Source organism: Pogona vitticeps, chromosome 2 (assembly GCF_051106095.1).
Source record: "Pogona vitticeps strain Pit_001003342236 chromosome 2, PviZW2.1, whole genome shotgun sequence".
In the NCBI taxonomy this organism is placed as follows: domain Eukaryota; kingdom Metazoa; phylum Chordata; class Lepidosauria; order Squamata; family Agamidae; genus Pogona; species Pogona vitticeps.
The window spans coordinates 139,762,771-139,782,237 of NC_135784.1; the positions used below are offsets into that span (position 1 = coordinate 139,762,771).

Genomic DNA, 19,467 nt, shown 5'->3' on the forward strand with positions numbered 1-19,467 from the left:
CTCAGATGCACACAAGAGCTAATTCCTTCAATCCCCCTCTAATCTGGCTAAAGGGCTCCTGAATGGGATCGCAGCATTCCTGACAAACAAACTATTCTTGCTGCTTGCCTTGGAGAACAACGGGCCCAGCCTTTGGCACTCAGTATCGCCGGAACTCTGTTGGGATTAGGAGAGTGCTCTTCCAGTTGCCTGAGGAAGAACAAGGCACATGGCCTGAAATGCCAGCATCGATTACCTGTCGTGCCCTGGAGCAGGGGTGGGCCATTGGGTAAATCTCCGGGTGATTTGCACTAGATCTGCAAGGGCTTCTGACTGCCACTTGTCTGGTAGCGGAAGCAGCCACAACAAGAAAAAGAAGCTATCCTTCACGTCACAGTATCCTGATGAAATTAAGAAACGTTGTAGAAAACCAGGAAGATGGAAGGAGTGTGAGTTCAGTTCTGATGCTGAAAACAAATCTTTGTTGTCAGCAACAAGCTTGGGAGCACTCATTTCTTAGTTCTATTAAGTATACGAACACTCCACTCCCAGCTACTGATTGTAACAAGTACAGTACCAAGTCAGGAATCAATGTCCTGAGAGAAAACCATCTTTTAGACATTAGGCGACAGCATTCTTCCAAAAACATGAAATAGTGAGGACACTGAGATACTCAGTTTGGTATAGTAGATAGACAGAGTGATGGACTCAAGAGACCTGGGTCTGAATCTCTTCTGCAAGGGAAACTCAACTGGCAAAACTTTGAAAGTTCCATCAGGGCCATTATAAGTCAGTTCTGCATATGACACACAGTGGAAACATTCTTGCACCCTTTCTTTCAACTTCCCAGACGTTCTGCTGCTCAACTCTTGGAGAAGCTCCTAACAAGAAAAGGAGTGCAAGAAGAGTGGAAGTTTCTAAAAAAGGAAATTCTGAAGTCACAACTATAATAATTCCAACAAGAAAAAAGGTGGGAGAAAGACACAAACAGCATTCAAAGTGATCCAGATAGGTTTGAGCACTGGGCAGAAAACAAAAGAATTAAATTGAACAGGGATAAATGCAAAGTACTGCACTTAAGAAAAAGAAACCAAACACACAGTTACAAGACGGGGGATACCTGGCTCAGCAATAGTAGAGAGAAGGATCTTGGAATCATTGTAGATCACAAGCTGAACATGAGCTAACAGTGTGATGTGGCTACAAAAAAGACAAATGCTATTTTAGGCTGTATTAACAGAAGCATAGTCTCCAAATCCCATGAGGTACGAGTTCCCCTTTGTTTGGTACTGCTTAGGCCTCATCTTGAGTACTGTGTCCATTTCTGGACACCACACTTCAAGAAGGATGCTGACAAATTGGAACAAGTTCAGAGGAGGGCATCAAGGATGATCAAGGGTCTGGAAACTAAACCCAGTGAGGAAAGATTGAAAAACTGGGCATGAATGGCCTCGAGAAAAGAAGACTGAGGGGAGATATGATCACACTTTTCAAATACTGCACTTGAAAAGCTACAGAGGAGGGGCAGGATCTGTTCTCAATCATCTCAGAGTGCAGGATACACAACAGTGGGCTCAAGTTACAGGAAGCCAGATTTTGGTTGAATATCAGGAACGGCAGTGGAACCATTTACCTCAAGAGGTGGTGAGCACTCCAATACTGGAGGCATTCAAGAGAAATTTAGACAACCATCTGGCAGATACCCTTCGATTCATATTCCTGCCTTGAGCAGGGGGTTGGCCTTGAGGGCCTTATAGGCCCCTTCCAACTTCATGGTTCTCAGATTCTAGGATTTAGGAAGACCTCCCCCAGTTTAGTTCCCTCCTGATATGTTAGGCTGCAGCCCCATAAACACCAACTAGCTGGGGGTTATGAGAGCCATACTCCAGCATATCTAGATTGTGAAGGCTGTTTTAACTTGTCACCTTTACTCTCACTCTGCTAATTTCAGGTGTCTCACAGAGAGACCATAAATGTGCTACTACCAGAGAAGGAAGCTGTGGCTAACAAAATACTAGTACAGAGTTAGCAAAAAACCAGAATTGGTAGTTGTTGTTCTCTGCAGATATCTGAAGAACTAATGGGCTGTGCATTAAATCCAAAGAAGCATACCTTTTTAAAGGCTAAAATAAGCCTTGGCATTTTGATTCACCTATTATTAAGATTCACAATGTGCTTCCAGGTTCCATTCTAGAAATTAACTTCTACACCATGCACTGCAGCCATCGAAAGGCAAGCTGGCGGCTCCCCATTTATAATACTCCAAGCCTCCACAGAACATCTCAAACGATAGAGGAACTGGATGGCACACGTCCAGTGTATCCTCTAATATTTTAAAATCTTCTTCTCCAGCTTTGGAGACAGCTATCAGCACCTGGTCCTGAGGACTATTCCCAGGGCTATCCCACCCCCCACCCTGCTCCTCTCACCTCCCCCTGCAGTTATTTTTAGCCCTGGGAAAAACCATGTTTCCTCTCTGTTGCAACCCCTAATTGCTACTGCAGTCTGGGAGCTGGGAGGCTCATTAATCAGGGGTGGGAGGAGGCCAGCAGAGCTAGAAGCTGTACTCTGCTGCCGGGCTGAGCTTTCTCCATACAGTATTTAGATAAGGGGCCAAGCAGATGTGTCTGTCAAGAGGAACCCTGCCCTGGCAGCAGGGTCCAGAAGCTTTGGAAGAACTAGGACAAATCCTGCCATCCCAGATCGCATTGGCCAAGCTCACTTGCCCTGGTGATACACACTGGACATCCTCCCTGGAGTCAGCCCTGGGGAGCCAGCATTAGAAGCGAGAGCCACAGAGTTGTTGAAGCCAACCAAACTGTTTGCTCCTCATTCAGACAGTGGGCTCCTGGCCTCCAAGCTGGAAATAGAAGGCTGGCCATGCACGGTCCCATGTTCTGGAGAGAGTAAATAACGAGTTCAAAAGAAACGGCGAGGAGGGGAAAATCTGTCCTCCTTTTAGACACACACACACACACACACACACACACACACACACACACACACACACACACGGAGGGGAAAATCTGTCCTCCTTTTAGACACACACACACACACACACACACGCGCGCGCGCGCACACACACACACACACACACACACACACACACACACACACACACACACACACACACACACACACACACACACACACACACACACACACCAGTCTCCCTAGTGCTGAAGGCACCCTTTCCTAAGTGGCCTGGCCCTTGTTTAGCCACCAGCCAATCACGGCAGGCCAAAGATGGCCCCTAAACGAAGACAGTGTTCCTCCTCACCATCATGGGAGCTGCCTCTTTTGTTAGGGGGCCAGGGTGAAAACCTCTGCCCTAAATCACGCTTTTCCACAGCCTCCCTGGGCCTGCCTGATATCTCCTCTGGGCCATCCTTTGGCCCAGCTGGACAGCTTACCCTGCTGGCTCAGGCTCTCCTGCTCTGTGGCTCCTCATCCAGGCCCAACCCACAGCTGTCAGACAGGGGGGTTCTGGTCTCCTCTGTTACATAACAGCACTGATGTTACCTGTCTGTCATGGGTTTGGAGGGAAAGTTCCATCCTATGGGGAGTGGAAGGCGGGACATCAGGAGGAGGGGCTGTACTGTATAAATATGTGATGCCTGTGTGGTGAAGATAGAGGAGATGCTGAGAGACACTGGGTTGTGACGAAGCAGCAGCTGGGAAGAAGAAGCTGTTGTGGGAGTCTGTGTGTCAGACAGGGTACTACTGTGTGTCAGAGTACCAACCTGATAGGTTCAGGTGTCTGTGGGTTAGCCAGAACTGATAGGTTCAGGGTCTGTGCTTTAAGTTAAGGGTTCTGGGTGAACCAAACTGTATGCTTGTATGAGTGAGAATAAGCCACGTTACTTTATCCTATTCACCTGATTGTTTATTTTTCCCTGTGTGTATTTAAAATAAACCTTATTCTTTTTATTGTTTAAAAATCCATCCCTGGTCTGTGTGACTTCTTAAAGGGAATGGTTGGTGGCTGCTTAGTGTAACTGTGTGACATATCCCAGTAGGTCTGGGTTTGTCACATTGATTGGTGTCCAGCGTGTGGGATACGACTGGTCCAGTTGTCCAGTGGTCCAGCAAAGCCTTGGCAAGTGTGCCCAGAGCAAGGGGGGGTCTAGTCAGGGACAGTCTGAGGCGCGTAGGTAATCTTCTAGGTGTACCTCACGGAGAGGTGCACTAGTGGAAGAACGTGCCAACTGGGGAGACTTAGATTAAGGTGCTCTGAGGCAGCCTAGTTTTGGCGGGAAAAAGCTGAGGCAAAACTGCATAGCAACAGCGAGCTAGCTTGCCAGCTGAGAGGCCCAGCAGAGGGGGGTAGGCTCTGACTCGATACTGTTGCAAATTTAGTGCTGAAGAACAGCAGCAATCTCTAGGGAGAGCTGGTTCTGAGGCAAGAGAAAAAAAGTGGTCGTTTTATTTTGAGGCTTGACTTTTAAAGCAGCCTGTTCTGAGGGGGGATTATGCCCTTGACTCGAAGCAAAGTAGCAGACATGAGTGAAGTGAAAGACCCCCAGATTGACCAAGGTTCTGAGGAGGAATTTGGCTCAGTGCAAGGTGACAGCACAGGAGAGCAAGACCCAGAACTCAGAAAATTGCTCATAGTCCAACAGCATGAACTGAGGATGAGGCAATTTGAAGTGGAGGAAAGATTAGAGAGAGAAAGAAGGGAGGAAAGGGAAAGGCAAATTGAAATGGAGGAAAGGGAAAGAGAGAAACAGCGGCAATTTGAAATGGAGGAAAGGGAAAGAGAGAGACAGAGACAATTTGAATTGGCATTGGAGAGAGAGAAAATGGCGTTTGAATTAAAAAAACTGGAACTGATGAACCAGAACAATAATAATAATAGGGATTCTGAGGGAGGCCAACTGTCTAAAGCTGACCTGAAGAAATTCCCTGTGTACCACAAGGGAGATTGTCCTGAGGTGTTCTTTTCCTTGGTGGAAAGAGCGTTTGTGGACTTCTCAGTGAGGGAAACTGAGAAGATGACCATCATGCGGTCTTTAATCAGTGGTAGCCTGGCTGAGGTTTATGCCGAGATGCCTGAGGAACTGATGAAAGATTTTGCAGAGTTTAAGAAACTGGTGTTTGCAAGACATGGGATAAATGCAGAGCAGCTGAGACAAAGATTCAGGTCCCTAACCAAGAAGCCAGAACAGACTTTTACCCAAGTGGGGGCCCAATTGGTGAGGCTGCTTGAGAAATGGCTATCGCAGGAGGGAACAGAGACCTATGAACAGCTTAAAGATTTGATAGCACTGGAACAGTTCTATTCAGTCCTGCATGGGGAATTGAAATTCCAGGTGAGGGAAAGGAAACCAAAATCTGTGGCAGCAGCCGCAGAGATCGCGGATTTTATCTCCCAAATAAGAAAGCCCTTGGGTGAGGGGAAATCTGTAGGTAAACCCAAAGAAACCTACAGCAAGTACTCTCAGGGACCAGGGAAAAGCCAGCAAGGGGGAGGGGCCCATGGTGAAGGGAAGCCCTCAGACATGAATCCAAGACCTCAGATTTTGGAGGGAAAACCAAAACAAGATGAGAGAGAATCAAAATACACCAGAAAATGTTATTTCTGTCAGGGAAAGGGTCATCTAATCTCAGAGTGTGAGAAATTGAAGCAGCTAAAAGGAATGGTGCCTCAGAATTCTAGTGGGACCAAGCCAAAAGCTGTGTTCTGTGTCCAGAAAGAGCAAGGCTCAGTGTCACAGAGGGAGCCTGTTGCCATGACTACTCAGTCTGGAACAGCTACCTCTACTGATCAGGCTGAGGAAAATGGTCCTCTTGTGGAGGTAAAGCGCTGCTTGCTGATAAAAACAGATTCTCAGTTGTTTGAGACGGCAGGGGTGGACGTAGGAATACTTGACCGTCAGTATAGGGGGCTGCGGGACACTTGTTCCCAGGTAACCCTGTGCCATCCAGATATTATTCCTAGGGAGTTTATAATCCCAAATGAGAGCATAAAGGTGGCAGGGATTGAGGGGCAGGTAATCTCTCTGCCAGTAGCAGAGGTACCTGTCAACTTTCAAGGCTGGAGGGGAGTTTGGAGGCTAGCGATTTCATCGACTCTGCCAGCAGCCGTGCTCGTGGGAAATGACCTGGCTGAACATGTGAAACGGGTGCTAGTGATTACACGCTCACAAGCCACCACAGGGACAGTTCAGGGGGGTAATGATGAGCCAGAGACGGAAGCAGAGGGGAGTTCAGAAGCTGTGGTGGAAACCTTAACCACAGACAGCAGATTTGGACAGGAGCAAAAGGCAGACGCCACTCTCCAAAAGTGTTTTGAACAGGTGACTGACGCCCAGCTAACACCTGAAACCCCAGTGAGATTTCTGGAGAGAAAGGGGATTTTATATAGAGAAACCCTGAGGAATATCTCAAAAGGGGGAGATGGGATCAGAAGTCAGCTGGTGGTACCTGAAAAGTATCGCCCCATGATCTTACAAAAGGGTCACTCTGACATGTCTGCTGCACACTTAAGGGTGAAAGGGCCCCTTGATTTGATCAAACAAAATTGGGAGCAGATCACCCAGGATGACCCACAAGACGTTGTGACTTACATAGACACCTTGATGAATGACTTAAGGAGAAATCTAGAGCTGGCAGCAGAAAACCTGCAAGCTCAGAAGGTCAGACAGAAAACATGGTATGACCACAAAGCTAGAGAGAGGCACTTTGACCCAGGGGAGGAAGTGCTTTGGCTTAGGCCCTGCAGAGAGAATAAACTGCAGCTCAAATGGGCAGGACCATATAGGGTCATCTCCAAGATGTCAGACCTGAACTACCTAATAGAGCAGGAGGAGAACCAAGCAAGGAGGGTGGTTCATGTGAATGCCCTAAAACCCTACTACAGAGGGGAACAGAGGGTTTTATTCGCGATAAAAGCAGCTGAGAGTGAGGAAGCTGAATTACCCTTCTGGGAGGGTAGAGGGGAAGTAAAATACAACCCAGAGGAGGTAAAGATCAGTCCTGCACTCACCCAAGACCAGCAGCAAGAACTAAAAATGCTGCTTAGTAAATATCAACAGGTGTTTTCCAACAAGCCGGGGATAGTGAAGGGAGTGATGCATCGGATCCACACAGGGGATGCACCCCCGCAGGCAGTATCCCCATACCGAGTAACGGGACCCTATAGGGACAAGGTGCGGAAGGAGCTGGACGAGATGCTGAGGGAGAACATAATCGTCCCCTCTTCTAGTCCTTGGTCCTCTCCGATAGTCCTTGTGGACAAGCCTGATGGGAGCATTAGGTTTTGTGTTGATTACAGGAAATTAAACCGTGTAACCACTCCTGATGCCTACCCAATGCCCAGGCTAGACAACCTGATTGAAACCATAGGGGGTTGTCGGTTCATCTCATCATTGGACCTGGTAAAGGGATATTGGCAATTAAGAATTGATCCCAGGGATCAAGAAAAAACTGCCTTTTGCAGCCCTTTTGGTCTCTATGAGTTTCGAGTCCTGAGCTTTGGTCTCAGAAATGCACCAGCCACATTCCAAAGGCTGATGGACCAGACCTTGGCAGGGCTCAGTGACTTTACAGTGGCCTACATTGACGACATAGGGATCTTCAGTAATACCTGGGAAGATCACCTGATACACCTGGAGTTAGTGCTGCAGAGGCTAAGTGCAGCAGGGCTAACAGTAAAGGCCAGCAAGTGTCAGCTGGGTAGCCCAGAAATAAAATACTTGGGTCACATGGTAGGGGGAGGAGTGATAAAACCCCTGGAGGCCAAAATAGAAGCTGTTCGTGATTGGCCTAGACCCAACACCAAGGAAAAAGTCAAATCATTTCTTGGGTTGGTGGGCTACTACAGAAAGTTCATCCCGAGGTTTAGCGAGATTGCGGCTCCGCTGACCGATCTGACGAGGAAGAAGGCTGATGACCGCATCCCGTGGACCAGCGACTGTGAGGCGGCGTTCCAGAGGTTGAAGGAGGCGTTAATCAACTATCCTGTCCTGCGTGCTCCAGACTTCGACCGGGAGTTCATCATCTACACCGATGCGTCTAACAGCGGGGTAGGAGCAGTTCTGTGCCAGGAGGATGAGAATGGTGACCAGCATCCAGTGTCCTACCTGAGTAGGAAACTCCAAAAAGGTGAGAGACATTTGGCAACCGTGGAGAAGGAGTGTTTGGCCATAGTCTACGCGATCCAGAAGGCCAAGCCTTACATCTGGGGAAGACATTTTATTCTGTGTACTGACCATTCACCATTACAATGGTTAAAGACAATGAAAACCCACAATAGCAAACTTATGAGGTGGGCTTTAAACCTACAGGACTATGACTTTGAAGTGAAGGTGGTCAGAGGGTCAGTGAACTGTGTTGCTGACGCCTTATCAAGAAGACCTGAAGAATGAAGACGGCGAAAGAAACATGGACTATGTGTATATAATGATGACAAAAAGTAAAATGTACCTGGTTTTGAATTGGTTTGTATGAATAAAGGTAAATTGATGTAATGTATATGGTAAATGTTTAAATGCCTAAGTGCTATGGTTAACTTAGAATGTAAGTTTAAGTAAGTATAATATGGTATGTATAACTGTTGTTGTGTATTTTATACAGGTTGTTTTTTGGTGAAAAGCACGTTAGCTTTCCCCCTACAAAACAACTTATAAAGAGGGGAGGTGTTACATAACAGCACTGATGTTACCTGTCTGTCATGGGTTTGGAGGGAAAGTTCCATCCTATGGGGAGTGGAAGGCGGGACATCAGGAGGAGGGGCTGTACTGTATAAATATGTGATGCCTGTGTGGTGAAGATAGAGGAGATGCTGAGAGACACTGGGTTGTGACGAAGCAGCAGCTGGGAAGAAGAAGCTGTTGTGGGAGTCTGTGTGTCAGACAGGGTACTACTGTGTGTCAGAGTACCAACCTGATAGGTTCAGGTGTCTGTGGGTTAGCCAGAACTGATAGGTTCAGGGTCTGTGCTTTAAGTTAAGGGTTCTGGGTGAACCAAACTGTATGCTTGTATGAGTGAGAATAAGCCACGTTACTTTATCCTATTCACCTGATTGTTTATTTTTCCCTGTGTGTATATAAAATAAACCTTATTCTTTTTATTGTTTAAAAATCCATCCCTGGTCTGTGTGACTTCTTAAAGGGAATGGTTGGTGGCTGCTTAGTGTAACTGTGTGACATATCCCAGTAGGTCTGGGTTTGTCACATCCTCCATCTCAACCATCCAGAACAAGCCCTCCTCCAATGCAGGAATGTAAGAAGAGTTGTGGGTGCAATCAGATGGCTGAAAAGGCCTTGGAAAGGGTTGCTTTAATGCAAGGGGGGGGGGAGATTTTCCTAAAACGACCCTTCCAGCTGCTGGGGAATCACTCCAGCCCAGCTCCAAAGAGTAGAAACACTACAGCAGGACCAAAAAGGTCAAGCCTGGGCATGGATCAGAGTCAGGCTTGAGCGCACGTCCTCCTGCGTTGTGTGAGTGCCAGGAATTAGTTCACATGGGACCATTCCCCAAGCAGTCCTACTTACAGTCTACTTCCCTGTGTAATCACCCTCTGTTTTGGATCAAGCCAAAAGTCCGTGTAGTCCAGCATTCTCTTCCCCTAGTGGGCCACCAAATGCCCCAATAGGAAGTCCATAAGCCCTTGAATGCAACAGCACCTTCCCAGCTGTGTTCCTCAACAAGCAGTAGTGTAGCTGAGTCAGATCTCACAGGTCAAAACAACAGGATATTTTAATTAACATTTAGCTAATTAGTTATATAGCTTCCCTATAACACCATCAGAGCTACAAAAAACAGCAATATTAGGAATAACACACATACTGTGCCAATATTTAACAGACACACATATATAATATTTAACAGTTTTTTGCTTAAAACGTACGTCTGTTATATCATACCAGTCAATGTTTTACAATTTTGATTGACTGTGCCTGCATCTTTGAATAATTATAATGTACTGTCAAGACAATTCTGACTTATGCTGACCCTTTCCATGGTTTTCTAGGTAGACAATACACAGAAGTGATTCACCATTCTCTTCTTCTGAGGGCACCCTGGGACTGTGCAGCTAGCTGGCTTTTCTTGCAGGAGGCACAATGGAGATTTGAACTCTCAACTTCTCTTCAATCACTGAGCTATCCAGCCAGATGAAATCACCATTGACTCTGGGAAAAGAAGTGGATTTTTCTAGGAACAGTATATTGTTGCAAGCTATCCCTATTGCAATGCAAAGTATTTGAGACTGATTTGCTCTTGAAGGAGTGATGAAAGGGCATTTGTTGTTGTTGTTTTAAACTGCTTTGCAATTGTTGATATGGACCAATGAAGGTATCTGCATTCTTGGACTGCTTATGCAGTAAAGAGGGGCTGAGCTATGGATACTGTCATGATGAGCCAGACACTCCCAAATTTATCATTAAACTGCTGATACAGACATCTTGACTAGGAGTCACCAGTGATAACCATCATGAATTTTAGTCTCCTTTTAAAGCTATGCAGGCTGGCAACCACCACTACATCTTGTGGTACCAATTTCCACAATTTTAGCACTCTGTGAGAGATTCCTTTCCCAGCTACTTTACTATGCGAGATGGACAAGAACTTTTTCTTATCTGCTTTCTTGACTTTAAACTTATCCTTATCATGTCCCTCCCTCCCTGACTCTTTTTTAAAACAAAAAAAGGCCCTGATTGTGTAAACGTCCCTTCTAGTGGCACTGATCCAGCTTCTTGGTCATTTGGGTTATCCTTTTCTAGATCCTTTCCAGCACCACGGTCAGCTTTCTGAAGTTGTCTCAGGCACCCATGGCTCCAGGCGCACTCTCCTGGCCTTGCTCCACCGAGAAGAACAAGAGCATGATCCATACGCCTTCACTCAACCCAATGTGACTCTGACAACATGCTCTTCCTCCCTGCTGGAGTGGCCTCTCTTCTCCATGCTTGGCTAACGTACTCTAATTACTGTGCAGGCTAATGACCTTGGACCCTGAAGACTCTAGGCAGGAAAGCGCCTGCCTGGAGCCACATCACAGGGAATCCTCTCTGGGAACGGAGCAGGCAGAGAGAGAGAGAGAGAGACAGACACAGAAGAGAAGACTTTTCCCTGCTGACCACAGCCATTCAACTTAAGTATAACTAAGGCACGGGGATGGGTCGGATAAATACACCAGGGAAGCAACATTGGTCATGAAAATTCACTGTGCCTATGTGCAAGGGTGGGCGCATGCTGTTGCATGGTAATGCTTAGTGGGTGCCCCTGAGAAGAGGGGAATCATTCTGTCTCAGCCCAATCTACTCCACAGGGTTGTTGTTGAGACTATAAAAAAAGGAATACATTGCTGATGGTCTAAGATAGCAAACAGATGCAAAGAAAAGAAGACATTGGCCTTGAGGGCTAGAAGCGTCTGGTGAAATCTGCCGTTCTTAAAGAACTGAACCTGGCTGGTTAAGCACTTTTCAATGAACGTAACATTTTAATCCACATTAAACACATCCACTTCAAGTAGTCAGCACTTTGCAAGATTTCATTAGCCCTACGGAGCTACCTGTAAAATGGGGCATGAGATTTTTTTCCAGTCTGTTTCATCCTTATTTTCTGTGTCTTTGCTTCCACAAATTACTCAATTATCTGCTGTTATTTCTTTTGCCTGGATCTTTAAAAAATCCCCCCCAGCAATTATTCCTAAACTTAAATTTTGGAAACCAGTCTTTGTCAGCAATTACTGCTGCTACTATATAAACTGCAGAAGTGCAGGATGATCTTTGTGTTTCAGATCAACCCCCAAAGCCAACCTTGGAAATAAATGCAAACACAATATTACTCTCAAAACTCTTTTGTGTTATTGCCAGGGCTGGAGAGAGCATCAGTATTTCTTCCAGTGTCAGAAGGCTATATGGCGTCTTTTACTGAGCTAGGTAATATTTGATTCATTTCAGCATTTGGAGCAGGCATCAAGAGAGGGAAAATTACTTGTAAAATCTCTAATCATCCTCGATGGTTTTCCGAGAATAAATATCTCCAGGAAACCCTGAAGTGGCAGATCTGGTCACTATTGCACATGTTTTGGTCACTTCCAAACTTGGCTGTCGCAATGCAGCACACATGGGGACAGATTCTGAAAAACATTCAGAATGCCTTCAGCAGCTAGTATAAACTAGTGATGCTGAAGAACTGTTGGGGGGGGGTCCCCACAGTTTGGACTCTTTGATCCCACTAGTCCTCCTTGGCTTTTGGGCAGCTTCCAGACACTTTTACCAATGCTAATCAAAGAGCTCTTCATCATCTGTGGCCAGGCAACTGAAAGCGGGAACGAGACATTACACTGCCCACTTCCAGTCATGGCCTTAGGCTCTGCGGTGTGCCCTGCTGCCATCCATCAGTGGTCTTGCTGGTGGTGACAGGAGAGAAAGCCATTTTGCCTGCAGTGCCCAGATGCAGGAAGATCTTTTCTGAAGGAGATCTACTGGGCCTTTTGAGGAGAAATTGGAACTCTGTTAAACTTTTTGGCTTAAAATTAGTTTTGCAAAACTTTCCATTGAACTGGTCAGTCATACATAGTGGGAAGGAAACTGACAAAGCCTTGGGAGGGGCTCCTGCTAGTCGTGGTCTATCACACAATATTGCAGAAACTCCAGAGGTGGGAAATGCCTCACTGCCACATCAAAAAGAACAGCAGACAACTGTGGTAACGATGAAACATTGACAGTGAGTTGAAATGGGTCAGAGAGCAATTCTACATAATCCTTCCAGGGAAGAGAGCATAAAATAGGAGGGTAGTGTACCAAGGCGAAAATATGGACTTTGTAGAAATATTTTTTTTTTGTTCAAGAGCCTACTATTGCAACACACACAACCACAAGACACATTCACACTGTTAGAACCACAGAAGTGAGTGCCAAGAGAAGACATATAGATGTGCAAATTAATATCTGATGGTAAGCATTCAGCCCACAGGCATGCCTGTTTTCCCTTGTGCCTCCTTCTTCGTGGGCCCACTGAACCTACGCCTTGCATGGCACCTCTTCCCCTGAGTGCTAAATGTGATATCCCTCATCCTATTAACCCCTTCAGCCCCAGGTTAGCTTCCAGAGCCGTCTGCAGGCAACTCTGACCTACATGCTCAGCTCCCATCACAGGGAGAACTCTGCCGTTTGTCAGCTCTGGCTGGACAGGGAGCTGGAAAAGCAGGTGCCTGAAATCATGTTATTTTTAGGCAGATGAGTTATGGCTGTAAGGATATATCATAACAGCAGGACTATATTCAGAAATCCTCCCACATTTACTTCCAGAGAGGTGGATGGGTGTTATCCGAGCTAATTTGTCTCCCCCTGAACATGATGAACTCAGCCAATGCTAACCAAAGCCAGAGCGTTCCAGTCACATTATAGGGGCAGATGGAAGAAGCTGGGAGAAGCTGTAGGTCACGTTCATGGAGCAATTAATAATCACTTCTTTTATACAATATGTTTTGCACAGCTCCCTGTGACTTAAGAACTCGGGTTGCAACCCAGAGCGATGTCATACAGGTCTCGAGGTTGTGACCGGGTAACCTCATAAAGCCTTTCCTCCCAATTCAGTCCATGATGACAAAATCCATGTGTGGGACATACTGGACTGAGCAAGGGCTGTGTATTCAGCTGTTTGCATACATGATAACTGGATGCCAGAATTAAGCCATATTGTCCATTATAGTCATATCCTATAGGATGTTTGCAACCCCTTGTGGTCCTTTCAGTAGTAACTAAATCCAATGTAAGAATAAGGCTAGACACCTTTGCTTAATCATAAGCCTCACTGACACAGATAGATTTATGTCAATCCTTGAAATATTACATTCTGACAAACTGCTATAGTTCAGTACAAACAGTAAGCCAGTGCTAGTCTAAAGAGAGCTTGAAAAATCAGTCTGTTCCTTGGAGCTGTTAAAAGAGATAATAAAAAGATAAAGAGGAAAGAGGCCACAGCTAATTGAAAAAATAAAAATAAAAGTACTTCTGCCTCAGCTTGATGCTTAAAAGAAATGATACATGCTTGCTTAGAAGTAAGCCCCACTGAGGTCAGATGGACTTATTTCCAAGCATTAGTATGTATAGGTTCACAGTTATAAGGAGGGACCTTTCATCTTCCAGTGCCAAGACTGTTGCCTTGGTGTCACAGAAGTGGGTCCTCCATTTCTTGGAAGTATGGCGTCACACTGAGGTAATATAATCTATAGAATCCAAGAAAGCTTACCTTTTAATAAGTGTGTTAAAAAGTAAGACGCTGCAAAAACCTGTTACTGTTTTTGTGCTATGCCGTGAGAAGTGCACATGTGCATATTCACAGACAGAACTGCATGCTAAAATGACACTGAGAAGCATCCAACCCAAAATATGAAACGAATGTGTGTTGCAACCAATAAGGGATGAGGAAAGAAGAGCCTCAAGGCTTGCCCTAATGTTAGATGGAGTGAGGCCACTGCCCGAGGCATTAGATTTTACATGTCATGTAAAGATAGAAAAATCTGGGTTATTTAAACTGCTCTTATATTTTTATTGACAAGGATGGGAGATGTGTTGATAGGAATTCTCTGCTGCAGGTGCCAACATGAGCTGGCAGGCTTAGGGTGCCATGTCTTGGGCTGGGCCTGCTGCTCACATCACTACATCATGCCGACTGCATGGACAGAGCACGGAGAATTGTCACACCAAGACAAGCTGTGGACATCTGCAGCATAGCTGGTCAGCTGTGATCCCACCTGTAGCTTACCACAGAAGAGCAAAGCTTCTCAGCCTTAGGTAGAATGCCCTAACCCCTGAGAATGCAATCATCTTCCATCACACCGGAATGCCCTTCTGGGCTAAACAGACTAGAGAGGCAATTGTTGAATTGTGAGAAGAACTTTATTCTTATGGTTGTGGTGGGTTTTTCGGGCTCTTTGGCCATGTTCTGAAGGTTGTTCTTCCTGACGTTTCGCCAGTCTCTGTGGCCGGCATCTTCAGAGGACTGGAGTAGGAACTCTGCCCATGCTCTTTTGGTGTTTGTTGGATAGTATTTATAGTTGTGGGAATGGCTTTTGTCTTTTTTCAGGAGATAGGGTGATCAGCATGTTTTTGTTTTGATAAGGGGGGGGAGAGAGAGATTATCTGTCACTGTGATTGATGGGTGTCGTTAGCTGGTCTTTTTTTGTGCAATGATCCCTGGCCCTTGTGACTGGGTAGAGTTTGTTGACCTTTTGCAGGTTGTATTTTTCAGAATGGAGCGCCGGGCTGTGTTTAGTTTTAGGCCTTCATCTTTCCTGTTGAAGTTTTGTTTATGTTTATGTATTTCAATGGTTTCCCTGTGCAGTCTAACATACAGATTGCTGGTGTTGTCCAGTACTTCAGTATTTTGAAATGGAATTTCATGTCCAGCTTGTTTAAGGGCATACTGCTCATACTAAATATATCATACTATTAGGAAATGCCCAAGACAAGAGCGGGAAACTCTAGGGACACCATGGCAGTGACGTGCTTAGGATCAGGATAACAGCTCAACAAACAAGCAAGCTCTGAGCAGACTGGTAGGCATCAACATCATTAGCTAATATGAGCTGGGAGAAAATGGCTTTGTGAAGGTAAAAATGATGACAAGTTAGACCCAAGCTGTGAAAACAGACCCTGCCTGTTAATCCTCCAGGAGATAAGATTTCCTTACCTTTTAGCATAAACCCATTTATTTTGCTCCTGTTGCCTCCATTTCAGAGGAGGAGGAAAACATATCCTTTTAAAGAATGGTAGAGAAAAAAATTCCCAGAATCTTAGTGGAGGTAGGAAGTCTTTCCAGATTGTCTGGATTTTAGATTACACTTAGTAGATGCCAACTATAGATCTAGATTTAGTTGTAGATTTAGATATATATAGCTATATTTATATCTAAAGAAAGACTTCCTACCTCCACTAAGATTCTGGGAATTTTTTTCTCTACCACAGATGTGTGTGTGTGTGTGTGTGTGTGTGTGTGTGTGTGTGTGTGTGTGTGTGTGTGTGTGTGTGTGTGTGTGTGTGTGTGTGTGTGTGTGTGTGTGTGTGTGTGTGTGTGTGTGTGTGTGTGTGTGTGTGTGTGTGTGTTTTGTGATTTTGAGTGGATAGGGTGTTTCTGAAGATGTCTGCAGCCTTGGAGGTCAAGCCTGCTGGCTTCCTGAGTTGTATTTCCGTGTCCTCCACAAGCAATAAAGAATTCCTTATATATATATATATATATATATTTGTCCTATGCATTATACCAGAGCAGTCTGGAGATCTTGACTAACCTGGTTGCCAAGATAACTGTGAAGCATAATGTCTCCTAAAATAAGGCCTTGGCTGAAGACAAAGGTTCAGAGACCTTGCCATTCATTGCATCAACCATGTGATGGCACAAAATAAAAAACTGAAGGACAGAAATCTATTTAGGTCAAGACTGGGGAACATGAGGCCCTCCAGATTTTGGACTTCAACTAGCACTATTCCCCACCATCACCTATGTTGGCTAGGACAGATAGAAGTTGTGGTCCAACAGCTAGAGGTCCAAATGTTTTCCAGCCCTGGCTCCTGACATAAGCAGATGACAATGCTGCTCTTCTCAGTAATACTCATATAAAGTGTGTGTGTGGATGCTATGAGTATATAGTTTGTGAACTCCAGGAAAGGATAGATTGCATTGGGGAAAAAAGTCTATTTTCTGCATTAAAGGATGTCTGTGTGTGTGTGTGTGTGTGTGTGTGTGCGTGTGTGTGTGTGTGTGTGCGCGCGCGCGCGCGTGCGTGCGTGTGCGTGTGTGTGTGTGTGTGTGAGAGAGAGAGAGAGAGAGTGCAAATGTGTAAGGATTGTTGAAATAATAAAATAATGATGTTACTGCAGAATTACACCTGTATCAGTTACACCGCATCCTCAAATACTGAGTCGTACATATTCTGGCAACCTATTAATGCTGCAGCTGATATGTGCATCATAAGCCTCTTTTATCATATTTATTTTAACCTTTCTAAGAAATCTGTCCATTCCCATCCCTGGTTGGCACCATTCACAATTCAAGAAAACAAGGACAAGGAATGCTTCTGGTTTAACAGGAAAAGGTTGCCAACATTTCTCTACAACCAGGAAGCTGTGGTATTTATGTTGAGCTGGCAGCAGAAAATAAGCCAAGGAAAACAAAGAAAACTTCTCTCTCTCCTAGATATTGTACCTGTCCATCGGTATGTCATTGTTTATTTGGATTTGAGTGCTTGAGATCACTGTCATTTGGCCATTCATGTCCTTTCAGCTTTATGGTAATGTAGCAAACAGAGCCAGCCGGGCCCAGCTGTCCCAGGGCATTGAATTGGAAATCCATTTAATGGTGCACATTATTCTAGCCTTACATACCTGGTCTTGCGCTTGTTGCATACACAGAATCAGCAAGGCCAACGCGTGGCATAGAGCTCACAAATCAGGCTGGGTGAACACTGCACTGAAAATGTGGTATACAGGAGTCTCTGAATCCAACAGATTGGTAAACCTGTCCCCACTTTCCAGGTACCTCTTCCTGGACAAAGGGGAGGCTTAGGTATAGAATACCTGGGGGAAAGCCTGAGAGGAAAGTATTGAAGGGAGTCTGGAAAGTTCTATCTCAACATTGTTAAGAAGGAAAGATTTGCCTTTGCTTATTCAAGCCAAAGGTCCACAAAATCTTATACTCTTATCTCCAGCCAGTCAGCCAAGTGCCTTCAAAAGCTCACATGTGGAGCTTGGTGAAGATGGTCTTCCTCTAATGTTTGCCTAGATAATCAGGTTAGTAGATATATCCTGTCTCAGGATCAGGGACAGGAAAAATAGCTTTTTCTGCATGGGAGTTGTGGTCCAAAAAAGCACATTTTCCCCATCTTTCCTGTCAACCAGGTGTTCCCTTGTTAGTCATCACAGCCAATAGCCATAAATAGACTGATGTGCCTTCCATTCCTCCACTGTTTCTCAAAGCATTTTGTAGTGATGAATTCCCCAAGTAAGGATGGACTTGGATGTCATGGAATATGTGTCATTATTACGTGTCTCGACCTGGACTTCCCTGTACCACTTTAGAAATATAAGAGTCGTATCTACCTTGAGAAATGCAAATGTACTGAGATATTTTCTTCTTCACACTTACATTTATTGCTTACTATACCTATACCCTACCAACATGAATCTGACCAAACTCCGGGAGGCAGTGGAAGACAGGAGGGCCTGGCATGCTCTGGTCCATGGTGTCACGAAGAGTCGGACACAACTTAATGACTAAACAACAACAACAACAAATACCTATAAAGTCAGGGAACCTTGGAATACGGTGAAGCTATGCCACACCTTTCATATTATTAGATATGACTAAGGAGGGAAGGAAAGCCACAGCTTCAGGGTGGCTGTTATCCACATCAGCTATGCATCTTCTATCACTCCTCCTGCTAACAGAGAACTCAACACTGAGGAACAAGGAGGGGTATCAGGATTACTTGGGAACTCTTGAAGTTTACAGTAGTCTCTCTCTCTTTTTTTAACACTAAGCTCCCCCATGACTTGATAAAGTCAATGACAAAATTACAAAATGCTGAATGAAAAATTAGAATAGAATGATAAAAGCTTAGTTTGAAGCTGCTTCTTCCAGCAGCAGTTCTAGTAGCCTTAATAATGTCTTCCACTTGAGGACAACTGTAACTACTTTTTATGGGTTCTTCTGAAAATTTAGCATTACACTGGTTAGTCCTGAAGTACCTAAGAGGCTGGTTTAATCCCTTTGAAGATGAACAACTCCACATTTCAGTTGTTTAAGAACTCTTGAGTGTATGTGATTCGGTCCTGGTGACTTCCAGTTTGTCAACTGAATTCAATTAAATGTGTCATCCTTTGTTACCTTAGTATGAGAAAAGTTCTTCTGAGAAACGGCTAGAAAAGTACCAACATTATAGTACTCCTGAGTAGGTTGGATGCTATAACCCCATTTGCCCAGTCCGCTGACTTCTGGATGCACTGGACTATAGCCTTTGTCACCCCTGTTGCCATATTCAACAGTCATGCTGGCTGCTACTGATGGGGAGGGGTTAGAAGCAGAGACATCTGGGATGTGTCAGATTGGGGAAGGGCAATATAATCTTAGGAACAACACTGTCAGATGTCTGTTGTTCCCTCTCTTTTATTCAGAACACCCGCGTGTTGACTTCGCAGAATATCATTACACCTTGTTTTACAGCATAAGTACAGCTTGATCCTATACATATTTATTTGGACATTCACTGGTGCTTACTCAGGCATTAACGGCATGAAGTATTGCACCATTACGGTATTATTTTTTTGAGGGGGGAAGATTCCTATTAAAAATTCTTCAATGTTCTCACTTCTGCTCTAAACATACATACACCACAGACTTCTGCAGTCAGGCCACATTTCAGTTCTGGGATAAAGCATGGGCACAGGGGCTTTTCTGTAGCCTTTTTGTTTTAGGAAAAAGATATTCTCTTTTTATAAAGCGTCCCTGCAAAAAGTGTGTAATTGTGCCTGAGGTGGTGGT

General features: G+C 45.0%; 1 protein-coding gene and 1 long non-coding RNA gene across 3 annotated transcripts in view; one reads left to right on the forward strand and one right to left on the reverse strand.

The window, feature by feature from the left end:
* Positions 1-19,467, reverse strand: part of GCGR (glucagon receptor) — a 49,883-nt gene that overhangs the window by 18,000 nt on the left and 12,416 nt on the right. The gene's annotated exons all lie outside the window — the stretch shown is intronic.
* LOC144586292 (uncharacterized) lies at positions 488-15,783 on the forward strand. Its single transcript, XR_013541037.1, has 2 exons — positions 488-949; positions 9,956-15,783. It is a non-coding gene; the product is annotated as an uncharacterized LOC144586292 (long non-coding RNA).